The sequence below is a fragment of the Rhineura floridana genome, chromosome 11 (genome assembly GCF_030035675.1).
Source record: "Rhineura floridana isolate rRhiFlo1 chromosome 11, rRhiFlo1.hap2, whole genome shotgun sequence".
NCBI lineage: Eukaryota > Metazoa > Chordata > Lepidosauria > Squamata > Rhineuridae > Rhineura > Rhineura floridana.
In genome coordinates, this window is record NC_084490.1 from 16,824,784 (window position 1) to 16,839,939 (window position 15,156).

Consider the following 15,156-nt stretch of genomic DNA (forward strand, 5'->3'; position numbering starts at 1 on the left):
TTTCTCCTCCATCCCTAATTATATTCTAAAGACCTGTGATGTTCCTGTTAATGTGGTTTGATATTTTTGGATCCATCAGATTATTATTATTATTTGTTAAATTTGTATCCCACCCTTCCTCCCAGCAGGAGCCCAGGACAGCAAACAAAAACACTAAAAACACTCTAAAACATCTTAAAAACAGACTTTACAATATATTAAAACAAAACTTCTTTTAAAACATCTTTTTAAAAAAGCTTTGAAAACATCTTAAAAAGCAATTCCAACACAGACGCAGACTGGGATAAGGTCTCAACTTAAAAGGCTTGTTGAAAGAGGAAGGTCTTCAGTAGGCACCGAAAAGATAATAGAGATGGTGCTTGTCTAATATTTATTTATCAGATGTGAAACTTGCAGATATTAGTACCATCTGATTTTATCAAAGTCAAATTTATTCTGAATATCCTTCCTGAGTAAAAAAGCTAACCAGGGCCGGACCCAGGCATGCCAGAGCCCTTGGGCACCAGCCTCCCCTGGGCCCTGGCACCCGCATGCATGCCCCACCTACCTACCTACCATGCAGGTGGGGGGGGACGGGAGGTCAGGCAGGCAGCTCCCTCCCTGCAATCTGCAGCAGGGAGCCTGCCACGGAAGGGGAGCACTACTCCCCCACGATAATGAGGGGCCCTTCAGGGGGCCCTGTGGGCCATGGGGCCCTTGGCCAGGGCCCCACCTGGCCACACTTTGGAGCCGGCCCTGGAGCTAACCCTGTTCAAATATCACAAAACCTATTCATCTTTGTTGTTTTCTCTCTCAGGATACAAATACTTGTCTCCCTACTTAAAAGAAGCTGGCCCAGGAAAGTGGAAACCAAAGAGCTGCCCATTGCCGATATTTTTCTTCACTTATCCCAGATTCACAAGGTGGAAATAAGGTACAGATTAAGAGCACTCTATGAAGAGCCTGCTCCATGAGCTAGAGGGAGCCCCAGCTGACAAAGTGTCAAGGCCCCAGCTGACAAAGCGTCAAGGCGAGTTAAGCAGCAGAGCGAAAAGAGGGTAAGTAACTCCCATTTATTCCATTATTTAATTGAATTAAAACAGCTCAGAGGAATAAATAATAAGGGCAGCCTAAGGTCACCCTGAGCTAGGAGCCAAATCCTGAAAGAACCTATATCTTAGGAGACAGATCTTAGGAGAAGGAAGCCTATAGAAAGCTAGTGTTCAACACCACCCTAGCAGGAAAGCTTCAGGGGACACTGTAAACAAGGCTAAATTCCAGTCGGAGAGAAGGGGAAAAAGGAAACTCCACTGATACATACAGGGAGAGAGTCAGCTCAGTCCTTGCTAAAAAGGGCAGCTTTAGCCTTCCTGAAACACAACCACAGGCTCTGTTTCCCTAGGTTAAAGAAAGGTCAGGCTGTTCTAGGTGGGAAAACAACAAACAAAAAAGACTTGCCTGGAAGTCGCAGCCCCTTGCTTAGATTAAAAGCAGCCAAAAGCTTAAACAGCCCCACCCCTCACTCAGGAAGGAAGCCTGCCTTCCTGCCTTCAAAGGAAGGAAGCCTGAGATAATACTAAAGAGTTAAGCCCCAGCTGATAGTTGAGCCATCAGCCTCAAGTAACACATCATTGGCTGGCAGCAGTAGCTGGGAGGAACCAGCCACACATATAAAGTCAGAGCACCCTAGCGAGGGAGCCTGCTCCACGAGCTAGAGGGAGCCCCAGCTGATGAAGCGTCAAGGCGACAAAGCGTCAAGGCAAGTTAAGCAGCAGAGCGAGTTCGGCAGCAGGGCGAGGAGGCCAGGGCCCCCCACTCTGCCCGTTTGTTCCCTGACCTCAACTAAACCGCAGTCTCCAACCCATTGACATAATAAACCTTAAACAAAACTATGCAGGTAAGAAGCCAGCAGGGGTGTGGGGGCTTTCCAGTGTTTTGCACCGCCTGCAGCATGTACGACTATCTGCCTGTTGGACAGAAGTCGTGGGTGTGCTCTCGGTGCAATGAGCTCCTGGCTCTCCGGGAACGACTTCATTTCCTTGAGGCCAAGGTGGCGGACCTGGAAAAGCTGAGAGAGGCAGAGAGGTGTGTGGAGGAGGCCTTCAGGGACGTTATAGCTATGTCCCACTCCAACGATGATAGCTCTCCTGCTATCATGGAGAACGATGGTCTCGGGGAAGGAGAGCATCCAACTGAGGAAGAGGGAAACGATCCCTTAGAAGGGACCCATTCCTTGGGGGATGAGCAGCTATCCTCTTGTGCCAAGGATATATCTCCAGGGGGTGGAGGGATCCTTGTAGTGGGTGATTCGATCATTAGGAACATAGACAGTGAGGTGTGTGATGGGTGTGTAGACCGCAAGGTGTTTTGCCTGCCTGGTGCGAAGGTTGCAGATATCGCCCGTCATTTAGATAGTTTGGTAGACAGTGCTGGGAAGGAGTCAGTGGTCGTGGTGCACGTTGGCACCAACGACATGGGGAAATGCAGCCGTGAGGTCCTGGAAGCAAAATTTAGGTTGCTAGGTAGGATGCTGAAAGCCAGGACCTCCAAGGTGGCTTTCTCTGAAATGCTACCGGTTCCACGTGCAGGACCAGCCAGACAGGCCCAGCTTTGCAGTCTCAATGCGTGGATGAGACGATGGTGTTGGGTAGAAGGGTTCGGATTTGTTAGGCACTGGGGAACATTTTGGGACAAGCCGGGCCTGTACAAAAGGGATGGGCTCCACTTGAACCAGAATGGAACCAGACTGCTGGCACTTAAAATTAAAAAGGTAGCAGAGCAGCTTTTAAACTGACTGAGGGGGGAAACCCGACAGGAGCTGAGAAAGGTCCGGTTCGGAATAAACCTCCCCCCTGGGATAAAAACCAAAGAAATGATGAAATTTTAAAAGGGGTAGGCCTAGAAGTAGGCATTGTGAGAGCAGGGGCACAGGATATAAATTCAGAAGAGCAAAATTACCACAGGCCAAACCACAAGTGCCAAAGATACTTGAAGAGAGACACTGCTTACAAGTGCCTGTACGCTAATGCTAGGAGCCTGCGAACCAAGATGGGAGAACTGGAGTGCTTGGTCTTAGAGGAGAGCATTGATATAGTGAGCATAACGGAGACCTGGTGGAATGGAGAAAACCAGTGGGATACGGTTATCCCTGGATATAAACTATATCGGAAGGACAGGGAAGGATGTATTGGTGGCGGAGTCGCTCTATACGTGAAAGAAGGCATTGAATCCAGCAAGCTCGAAACCCCAAAAGAGGCAGACTCCTCCACAGAATAATTGTGGGTGGTGATACCATGCCCCAGGAGGGACTTAATACTGGGAACGATCTATCGTCCCCCTGATCAAAATGCTCAGGGAGACCTTGAGATGAGATATGAAATTGAGGAAGCATCCAAACGAGGAAATGTGGTAGTAATGGGTGACTTCAACTACCCGGACATAGACTGGCCACATATGTGTTTCAGTCATGACAAAGAAGCAAAGTTTCTAGATATTCTAAATGACTATTCCCTAGACCAGTTGGTCATGGAACCGACCAGAGGGATGGCAACCCTGGACTTAATCCTCAGTGGGGACCGGGACCTGGTGCGAGATGTAAGTGTTGCTGAACCAATTGGGAGCAGTGACCACAGTGCTATTAAATTAAACATACATGTAAATGGCCAATTGCCAAGAAAATCCAACACGGTCACATTTGACTTCAAAAGAGGAAACTTCACAAAAATGAGGGGATTGGTAAAAAGAAAGCTGAAAAACAAAGTCCAGAGGGTCACATCACTCGAAAATGCTTGGAAGTTGTTTAAAAACACTATATTAGAAGCTCAACTGGAGTGCATACCGCAGATCAGAAAAGGTACCGCCAGGGCCAAGAAGATGCCAGCATGGTTAACGAGCAAAGTCAAGGAAGCTCTTAGAGGCAAAAAGTCTTCCTTCAGAAAATGGAAGTCTTGTCCGAATGAAGAAAATAAAAAAGAACATAAACTCTGGCAAAAGAAATGCAAGAAGACAATAAGGGATGCTAAAAAAGAATTTGAGGAGCACATTGCTAAGAACATAAAAACCAACAACAAAAAATTCTATAAATACATTCAAAGCAGGAGACCATCTAGGGAGGCAATTGGACCCTTGGATGATAAGGGAGTCAAAGGTGTACTAAAGAACGATAAGGAGATTGCAGAGAAGCTAAATGAATTCTTTGCATCTGTCTTCACAGTGGAAGATATAGGGCAGATCCCTGAACCTGAACTAACATTTGCAGGAAGGGATTCTGAGGAACTGAGACAAATAGTGGTAACGAGAGAGGAAGTTCTAGGCTTAATGGACAATATAAAAACTGACAAATCACCAGGCCCGGATGGCATCCACCCGAGAGTTCTCAAAGAACTCAAAGGTGAAATTGCTGATCTGCTAACTAAAATATGTAACTTGTCCCTCGGGTCCTCCTCCATGCCTGAGGACTGGAAAGTGGCAAATGTAACGCCAATCTTCAAAAAGGGATCCAGAGGGGATCCCGGAAATTACAGGCCAGTTAGCTTAACTTCTGTCCCTGGAAAACTGGTAGAAAGTATTATTAAAGCTAGATTAACTAAGCACATAGAAGAACAAGCCTTGCTGAAGCAGAGCCAGCATGGCTTCTGCAAGGGAAAGTCCTGTCTCAGTAACCTATTAGAATTCTTTGAGAGTGTCAACAAGCATATAGATAGAGGTGATCCAGTGGACATAGTGTACTTAGACTTTCAAAAAGCATTTGACAAGGTACCTCACCAAAGACTTCTGAGGAAGCTTAGCAGCCATAGAATAAGACCTCTCCAAACTGAGTGAATGGACGGAAAAATGGCAAATGCAATTCAATATAAACAAGTGTAAAATTATGCATATTGGAGCAAAAAATCTGAATTTCACATATACGCTCATGGGGTCTGAACTGGCGGTGACCGACCAGGAGAGAGACCTCGGGGTTGTAGTGGACAGCATGATGAAAATGTTGACCCAGTGTGCGGCAGCTGTGAAAAAGGCAAATTCCATGCTAGCGATAATTAGGAAAGGTATTGAAAATTTATTTATTTATTTATTATTTATTATTTCAATTTATATACCGCCCTTAGCGAAATAGCTCTCAGGGCGGTGAACAAACAAAATAAAATACAATATATCATAATAAAAATGCAAAAACATATACAAACAAACAACGAAAAGCACAGCAAAAACAAATTAAATACTACAAAAATTAAAATACAGATTAAAAGATTAAAAAAGTTAAGAAGATTAAAATGCCTGGGAGCATAAAAAGGTCTTTACCTGGCGCCGAAAAGATGGAAGTGTAGGCGCCAGGCGTACCTCTTCGGGGAGGCTGTTCCACAACTCAGGGGCCACCACAGAAAAGGCCCTAGATCTTGTAACCACCCTCCGGGCTTCCCGATGGGTTGGTACCCGGAGGAGAGCCTTAGATTCTGAACGAAGTGAACGGGTAGGTTCATAGCGAGAGAGGCGTTCCACAAGGTATTGAGGTCCCACGCCGTGTAAGGCTTTATAGGTCAAAACCAGCACCTTGAATCTCGCCCGGAAGCAAATAGGAAGCCAGTGCAGACGTGCCAGGACAGGTGTTATATGCGAAGACCGACTGGTCCTCGTCAATAATCTGGCAGCTGCGTTCTGCACCAGCTGAAGCTTCCAAACTGTCTTCAAGGGCAGCCCTACGTAGAGCGCAATAAAAAATAAAACAGCCGATATCATAATGCCGTTGTATAAATCTATGGTGCGGCCGCATTTGGAATACTGTGTACAGTTCTGGTCGCCTCATCTCAAAAAGGATATTCTAGAGTTGGAAAAGGTTCAGAAGAGGGCAACCAGAATGATCAAGGGGATGGAGCGACTCCCTTACGAGGAAAGGTTGCAGCATTTGGGGCTTTTTAGTTTAGAGAAAAGGCGGGTCAGAGGAGACATGATAGAAGTGTATAAAATTATGCATGGCATTGAGAAAGTGGATAGAGAAAAGTTCTTCTCCCTCTCTCATAATACTAGAACTTGTGGACATTCAAAGAAGCTGAATGTTGGAAGATTCAGGACAGACAAAAGGAAGTACTTCTTTACTCGGCGCATAGTTAAACTATGAAATTTGCTCCCACAAGATGCAGTAATGGCCACCAGCTTGGATGGCTTTAAAAGAAGATTAGACAAATTCATGGAGGACAGGGCTATCAATGGCTACTAGCCGTGATGGCTGTGCTGTGCCACCCTAGTCAGAGGCAGCATGCTTCTGAAAACCAGTTGCTGGAAGCCTCAGGAGGGGAGAGTGTTCTTGCACTCGGGTCCTGCTTGCGGGCTTCCCCCGGACACCTGGTTGGCCACTGTGAGAACAGGATGCTGGACTAGATGGGCCACTGGCCTGATCCAGCAGGCTCTTCTTATGTTCTTATGTTCTTAACTGGTATAGCACAGTGGGGAGGAGAGCCTGGCTGGGAGTCCAGAGACTATGAGTTCAAATCCCCGCTCTTGTCTTCTGGGTGTCAAGGGCCAGCTAAAGATCACCTCCACAGTGAGTGGCTCAGGGGTTACATGCCCTGACACCTATGTAGCTGTGGGCAAGCTGCATAGTCCCAAGGAGCCCAGTTGCCCCCCAGCTGGCAGTTGCGGCCAAGGATAGGGCTGGGTTGTGCAGGTTGCGGCCTCCAAGAGGTTTTCTGTATCTTTAAAAGTTGTGCAGGGGGAAGGGAGAATTCCTTCCCATTACAGTGTTGCATGAAAATCTGCTGAATTTTCTCTTCTCTTAAAGATACAGAATCATTCTCAGGCCCTGAGCCTGCCAACCCTAATCCTAACCCATTCATAAATTTAAGCTAAAGAAATAAAAGGTCCTTATTGCTATAAGAATGACAGGTAGCAGAGATTACGTATCCTAGGCCCAGGAGTGGGCAGTGGAATACAGCTAAAGTAATGTGAAGGAGCTCTGCCCAAAAAAGCAGGAAGGAATCGCTTTGCCTCAAGGTTTGCACCGAGACACAGACACCCTTCCCAGTCTGTGGCCTGCAGTCCTGAGCTGCATTCCCTGAGAGCGTAGTTAAACATGTTGGAGCTCAGATTACTCATGAGATCACTCATCTTGGGTCTCAAACCCTGCTCTTAAATACACCTTCCCTCTTACAAATCAACGTGAAAAAGAGGGGTCTGGGTATGAGGTGATCTCATGTTGTGTGTGTGTGTGTGAGTTTCTTGCTGACACTAAGAGAAACTAAGGCTACTTTCTAATGCTAATGTTAAACAATGGGATCGTTCTGCTAGGCTTGAGGGAAGCCTGCCAGGGAAGAAGAGAACATTTAATTCAATGTCTTCTTGTTCCTCTTTGGTTGCCAACAGAATGGTCTTGCTTCTGTCCTCTTTCACAATACTTAGGAAGGCACAACAAGTCAGAAAACGGGATGTGTGTTGGGAAATGTAGTCCAGAATACTCCAGGGCCTTGCCACCCCGACTCCAAATGGACCAAAGTGGGGGTTAGCCGGAGCACTCGTAACAGTATACTAACCAAGGCAGTTGCCAGAGGCAATACCACCTAGGGGAAGAACTAACATGGCCCTCCCTGCAACAAAAGATACCAGGGAAATGTGCTTTCATTGTAATGGAAGCACAGTACATGCTTCCATCTCTTGCAGCAACAGAGTAAGGACTGAGCATTCTTTGTTAGATAAAAAAATATCCTTACTTAGATTGCAAAAAAGATCCTTGCATGCAGAAAACAATGTTTTCTTTTTAAAACATTGCTCAATTCTCGCTCCCCCCACCCTGACAATCATTCTTTTGCCTCTCTCACACACATCTTGCTGTTGTGGGTTTGCTGATGGCGTCAGGTGGCTGTAACTTATATACACACATTTAGGTTGTTAGAAGCCACATCACGGTGGTTTGGCTGCTTTCATACCCACTTCCTTGCTTCATAGTCTGCTAACTATTGGAAGGAAAATGGACTGCCTTCAAGTCGATTCTGACTTATGGCGACCCTGTGAATAGGGATTTCATGGTAAGCGGTATTCAGAGGGGGTTTACCATTGCCTTCCTCTGAGGCTGAGAGGCAGTGACTGGCCCAAGGTCGCCCAGTGAGCTTCATGGCTGTGTGGGGATTCGAACCCTGGTCTCCCATATCATAGTCCAACAGGAGAGGGGGGGAAGTTGCTTCTCAGACCATCCATTAAATATGTCACACTTTTCAAAGGCAGTTTGGTGTCCCTTTCTCCCACGGTCACAGTTACCCCATTTCACTCAGTGCCCTCCCAATCCCTCCTTTCTGTCTCGACCTTGCTATGCTACCCCTTTTCCTCTTCATGTGTGACATCGTGATCTATATGGGATAGGGGGTTGAGCTGGATGATCTCTTCGGATCCTTTCCAGCCTCTGATGGTTGGAGACTGGGGTTTGGATGAGAGCGAACCAAGAGGACTGCTTTCAATTACTTTGCTGGCCTGGCAAAGTGGTGCAATACCTTTCTTCCCAAGATGGCGCTCTCTCTTTCTCTCCAGGTGGATTCTTTCAGAAGAGGAGAGCATTTTGGAAAGGGTACTTAACCTTCTGCCTCACTCCTCCGAGCTGTGAACAAAGAAAACATCTTGAGTCATTGCAGCAAGGAGAGGTTTAGGCAAGAGTCAGGCTGCAGGCCAGGTGAGAGAGTAAATGTAAAATTCAGTTCTGGAAGCATTACTTCAGTAAAAGCCCACACCGACGAAATCTGATGGAGGACAATGTATGTTGGGGTGCTGTGAATTTATGTGTAAATAAATCATATATTGCATAATGCCTTAAGTCCCCAGTGGCCTCATTCAAAGGAAACCAACCCAGGGTACTGCACCCATGAAAAGCCAGAGAACACTGGTGCATGAAAAAAATTACGCCTTTGTACCGACTGAACGTGACTTTGTTTGGGGGTATCTGTGACTCAATGGCTTATTTGCCATTCCCTGGATCCCCCCCCATGGAAGGATACTGAGCTTTAGGTTCATTTCTATGGCACATCCCTGACCTTCTAACAGCTTTTGTATTTTTGAATGCTCTCTTTAATTTGTCTTACCTGGTGTTGAGGGAGCCTGTGATAGTTGTTCTTTCTTAAAGTTCTAATTATCTAGTGTCTTGTTTCTGTACATTATTTTTCAAAAGTATTACGCCTTCCAACATTTTACAGATGAAAATATGGGCACATTGGTAGTCACCATGATTCCCATGTCAGTCAGGAGGACCAGCGGAAGCTGGTCTATTAAGGTGAGTGGGGCGCTGCCCTACCAACCTCAGCCAGCGTCCACCTGCCTGCCTTCCTACTGGACAGCTAGACCAGGGGATGGCACTGCTTGTCAGCGTCCTCTTCCTTAGTCTCAATGTTGCCCTCAGAGGGAGGCAGTGGCAAACCACCTCAGAATACTACTTACCATGAAAACCCTATTCATAGGGTCGCCATAAGTCAGAATTGACTTGCAGGCAGTCCATAATGCCAAAATGGGCTTCTAGGTGGTTTGCAACAACATTAGACTATAAGTATAAATAAATAAAATATGAATAGAGCAATCCTATTAAAACAACACAGCAATTGAAACGGGGGGTCAGGTTGAGAGATCAGGGTCACATTGGAACCACCCCATATGTTTAAAGCGCTGTTATATCACATTAACAGTCATGGAGAATCCTGGGAATTGTAGTTGGTTAAGATCCCAGGATTTTCCAAGATTGTTAGAGTGGTTAATAGTACTTTAAATGTATCGTGTGGATGGAGTAAACAGGTAACAGCAAAGCTATTTTCTTCAGAGTAACCTCTGCTTCCCATAACCCAGAATATTTGGAAACGGTTGCTTCCCTTTGCTGCCCACACTCCAAAACTGGGGCAAACATCTGCACAGTTATGCAAAATGTCCCTATTTATATATCACATTTATGCCCCCCTCCATTTAACTTCTAAGAGGATTCTGGAAAGGGAGCTGACTTGAAGAATAAATACTAGCAACTCGTGGTCACAAACATTTAAGAAGACATTCTCAAAAAGCATAGGAAAAAAAGGGGGCGCCCAATCAGGGACACTGATCTACCACAGACAGGAATGAGAAAATAGGAACTGTCTCCAATAAACAGGAACAATGGAAACATTTATCGTATTCCTCCAGTACTTAAACATTTAAAGAAATATCTGGGCTCATTTCTGTCATGGACCTATAATATAAAATTGATATGAGTGGCACATCAGCGAAAGCAAGAAACGTTCTCCTCTTCCCCAAAAGAAACAGAAGTGAGACAATTCGTCTGAAACGCACCAAATATAGCCCCAGAAACCAAATTTGTCACTTGACAGCTTGATCATACCTATGTATGCGGTAAACCCCCTTGCTACTTAATTTAAAAAAAAAACTTATCTCTTGTGCTTTGGCTATCAGTGAAGATGTGATGTGGAGAAATGATAGCAGTACAGCAACAACAGTATGGGATTACATATGTCTGAGTCCATTGTGAAGTCATGTTTGGGCTGTGTACTTAGAGCATTTGCAAGCTGACATTGTGTCTCTCTTCTCCCTGGAGATATATGACCGTCTGTGGAGCAAATTAGAACTGCTTTCTGTTGAGAAAAGGCTATTGTCCCTGATTCGCTTATTGTACCAAAATACATCTATCCAGGTACGGTGTAGCTTTCGAGGTCACTTCTCGAAGGAGATCTCCTCCTCATGAGGTGTCAGACAAGGGTGTGTTCTCGCCCCCACCCTATTTAGCCTATATTTGGCTGATCTTCCTTCTGTCCTGGGAACGACACAATCCCATCCACCCAAGATTGGGCACACAAAAGTATTCATTCTGCTTTACGCAGACGATGCGGTTCTAATCTCCCAAACTCGGCTGGGTCTCAAGAGACTACTCAGTGGCTTTGTGGAATATTGTAAAGATAATTACCTTACAATTAACGATTCTAAATCTAAAGTAATAGTCTTTTCCAGGAGAAAGGTCAGGTACCCTTGGTTCATGGGGAACGACAGAATCGAACAGGTTGACTCCTACAAATACCTGGGTATCTGGTTTCATGAAACAGTCAGCTGGAGTATCCAAGGCAAATATGTTAAGGCCAAAGCTGAGAAAAACTTGGGCCCAATGACTCACTTCTTTTTCACAAAGGGCGGGAAATTTTTGCCAGCAGCAGTACGTGTTTTAAGAACTAAAATAGTCCCGATGATACTCTATGGGGCACCAATTTGGTATCCCTACCTCAAAGAATCACTTGAAGGAATTCAATCCTTCTTTCTTAGATCTATTTTGGTGTCCCAAGATGTGTTTCTGGAGCTACCCTTAATTTGGAGGCTGGCCTTAACTCTTTAAAATGCTTAGCTTGGACCTATGTCATGCAATTCTGGCTACGCTGCTGTCTTATGTTCACTCAAAGCTCACTTACATCTCAGGTAATGAGAGACCCTTTTAAGCCATCTTGGAGCAAGGTGGTTGTGGATAAAGTTGTTTCAGTTGGCCTTTCTCCTTCTGACTTGCTCTCGATGGAGCTGGGTAGGGCCAAGGCGATTGTTAAACAGCAGCTAGCAGACATTGACATCCAAGAGCTTCTTGTAGCTGCTTCGGGGCCCTGTTCCCCTCGATCACTGGGTCTAACAGGTTTGCCTTGTAAAGACAGGATGCTTTATCTAAGTTGGCTATCTATACCTAAGTACAGAAGGGCATTTTCTTTGGCACAATTCAATGCGCTACCTTCTAAACTCTTGGAGGGTAGATACGATAAAACTTCAAGGAATAATAGATGCTGCCCGTGTGATAACGCCGAAGTGGAGTCTGTTTTACATGTTTTGTTTAATTGTAGGTATTATGTAGGGGCCAGAAAAGATCTCTTATACCCCATTATGCAGTCCCTTCCAGGCCGCCCCCTTGAGTCTCTTTTGCCTGTTTTACTGGAGGGCTCTGACAAGGCAATTACCGTCCAAGTAGCCAAATTTCTGAACTTGGCCATTGTGACCAGACCTTGCAAGATTGTGAATTGCAATTAAATTTTATCATATTGTTTTGATGTCTGCCATAGCTCTGTTACCAAGTAGTCTCATGTTAATATTTTTATATTGTATTGTGGTCGGTTGACTGAAATAAAATTATTCTGTTCTGTTCTGTTCCCCGGAGATAGACAGGAAAAGGGGGGGAAAAAGAAAAGTTCTAAATTAAAATACCATCATCATCATCATCAACTACAACATGGAATCCTGTTTGTTTGCCTTGTCATTAGACAGACAAAACAAACAAACAAAACCCCAACAGTATTGGGATTAGACCTGAGGAAGCTTTGTTGTAGAGCTGCACAGCTCTCACAATGAGAAATTCTGGTATCGTGGTTGGGCTGGGGTGGGGAGGGGCGGGATGAAGCCTGAAGGAGTGAGGATGGGTGGATGAAACTGGGGATAGAGCCCTGTGGGTTTTCTGGTGTGTACTCTGCAGGCAGAGCCACACAAAAGCTGCATCTTTACCTAAGGCAGTGGTTCCCAAATATTTTCCCCCATGGACCACTTGAAAATTGCTGAGGGTGTTGGCGGATCACTTTTTTAAAAAATGGATTTTTTAATTGCAATTTCATTAAGAAAAAAGGGAAGGAAAAACAAAACAAAACTGTCCACTCGCATTAACAAAACATTTAGATGTCTATACATCCATTCAGTTTATACCTATATATCAATATATGCCTTCCAAATGTCCAAATATGTATCCAGACAAAGTTGATATTTACAAGAAGGTATGCTCAAATGTAGCAAAGGCATTTAGGTCATTAAACTATTGCATAATTCACTAATAGGAAAAAAAACCTTCGGTTTAAGAATGTACCTATAGCCCACAGATATTTCTATCAAACTTTAAAAAGCTGGGAAATTGGGCAGCTATAGTGAATGCACCAGGGGAGCAGGAGACCTGACCTCTCAATATCTCTGAGATATTGTACTGCCCTACAAATTTGTCAAAATGCAAACACAATTTGGGTTGGTCTTTCACAGTCCAATCCACTTCCTGTGTAGCTTGGAAGAATTTGGTAATGTGGGGGAGAGGAAGGGGAAGAGATTGGATAGGTGGGCAGTGGGCAGAGGGGAAGCCCCTCTCCTTTCCAAAAGGAAAACATTGTGAACAGTATCATTATTTTTCAGCATTTCTCCCACCTTTTTATTCTACAGCAGGCACATGTAGTCTCCCACACAAATTTAAACCAAAGCTGTCCCTGGCCACATCCACATCAGACCTTTATTTCACTTCATGGCTTCCCCCAAAGAATCCTGGGAAGTGTAGTTAGTGAAGGGTGCTGAGAGTTGCTAGGAGATGCCATGTTCCCTCACAGAACTTCAATCAGAGTGGCTGACTGTTTAACCACTCTTGCCACTGGAGCTCTGTCAGGGGAATAGGAGTCTCCTAACAACTCAGCAACCATCACAAACTACACTTCCCAGGATTATTTGGGGGAAGCCATGACTGTCTCAAGTAAAATAAAGGTCTGGCGTGGGTGTGGCCCCCTGATTAGGCAAGCCCAGCAGCTATGAGTCTGGCTTTAAGAACATTGACAGTTGGTTCTTACTGAGCATGCCTGACGTTATGATAGACTTCGATGATAATTTTTTAAAACTAATTAAAAATCAGCCAGGCTTTTAAAAACTTAAACAGCAGAAGATGAAGGTCAAAGTATGGGGCAAGGTCAGTAATAGGATTACAGGTACTCAGTGAACATGGCTGATTTTTAATTAATTTCAACAAATTATGAGAACTCAAGCATTTCTGAGTTCAGGAATATATGTTTTGTAAGGTTTTGTTTTGAAATGAGCTTATGGGAAGCATCAGAATGGCATGGGGGATATTTTCAACTTCACATTGGGGAATGTGAAAAATCCACGCTGGCTATAGTATACAGCCACTCTCATGGCTGCATAGTTGTTGGCAGGCATTTGTCCATCCAGGCTTGCGGTATGAGTCTCTTAGCAACCATTAGGGCACATAAAGTTGCCATGCTGTTGATCCCCATATAACAGGAATTTGAATTTTGCAGATGTCCAAGTACTTTTAAATTACATTCCCCTGTTGGCAGATCACTTAATGATTTTTCTGCCTGTTATAGCTATTGTAATGTGCTATGCTAGATGCTGTATGATTTTTAAATTTATTTTTACAGATGTGTTGTGGATCACCTGAATGAAGCTCATCACAGTTTGGGAACCCCTGGAAAGTGGAAAAGCCCAGGGGGACATGGTGGAGGAGAGAAATAGCCGAGCGTTCCTGGCACTTGACTCAAAAGCAAACAACGAAATCCACAACAGGCTATATATAGTTTTTGTTAGCTTTTCCTCTCTGGTCAATAGGGGTTGGAGGTGTCATAGTTTATTTGAGCAGAGGACAAAATGTGCCAGGCCAAACTGTCACCCCTTACCCGAAGGAGTCTGCCATCCAGACCCATTTCCACAGGCTCCACGTTTTTACACCAGCTTGTCTTAGTGGATGATGTGTGAGGAAGTATAATTTTCTACAATGTATGTCATATGTTTTCATACTATAGGGACAGGTGTGTTATGGGATATACTGTCATTGTCACATCCCCACTAAGAGCTGACCAGAGTGGTTGAGTGTCCATCAGTGTGGAAGCAAAACGGGGCACATCAGTGCAGTTTCTACGCTCTGAAGATACATATGGAGAAGTATGTTCATTTGTAAATAAAAAGAAAAATATTCAAAACAAAAACAGTCTGAGAAAGACCTATGCCTGGTGACTTCTAGGACCTATGGAATATTGAGAGCAGCAGATGGTCACATCCACAACATACACTTAAAGCACATGGCTCCCCCAAAGAATCCTGGGAACTGTCGGTTGTTAAGGATCCTTGGGATTGTAGTTCTGTGAGGGGTAAACTACAGTTTTCAAGATTTTTAGGGGAAAGCCATGTGCTTTAAATGTTTAGTGTTGTGGATGTGACCATAGAATGTTGAAGGTGGGAAGGGGAAATAGAGAGAGGAGAGGGGAAATTGGTCTGCTTCAGCTGAACTTAGGGCAAAAGGAAGCAAGCAGACAGCTATTTATTTGGCTCTGTCCTAAGAAGGGGAGAGATTTGGCTTCAGAGGATGGATGCTTTCAGGTGATGTCCTCAAATTTCTTCCCCACAGCTAAGTTTTCTTTAAGTAGGCTAGTGTTGGTGAAGTCAGCCCATTGGTATTGT

General features: G+C 44.7%; 1 long non-coding RNA gene across 1 annotated transcript; it reads left to right on the forward strand.

The window, feature by feature from the left end:
- The first annotated feature begins 802 nt into the window (after positions 1-802).
- LOC133365918 (uncharacterized) lies at positions 803-14,632 on the forward strand. The gene is made up of 3 exons (XR_009758331.1): positions 803-1,037; positions 8,488-8,626; positions 14,121-14,632. It is a non-coding gene; the product is annotated as an uncharacterized LOC133365918 (long non-coding RNA).
- The last annotated feature ends 524 nt before the right edge of the window (positions 14,633-15,156 follow it).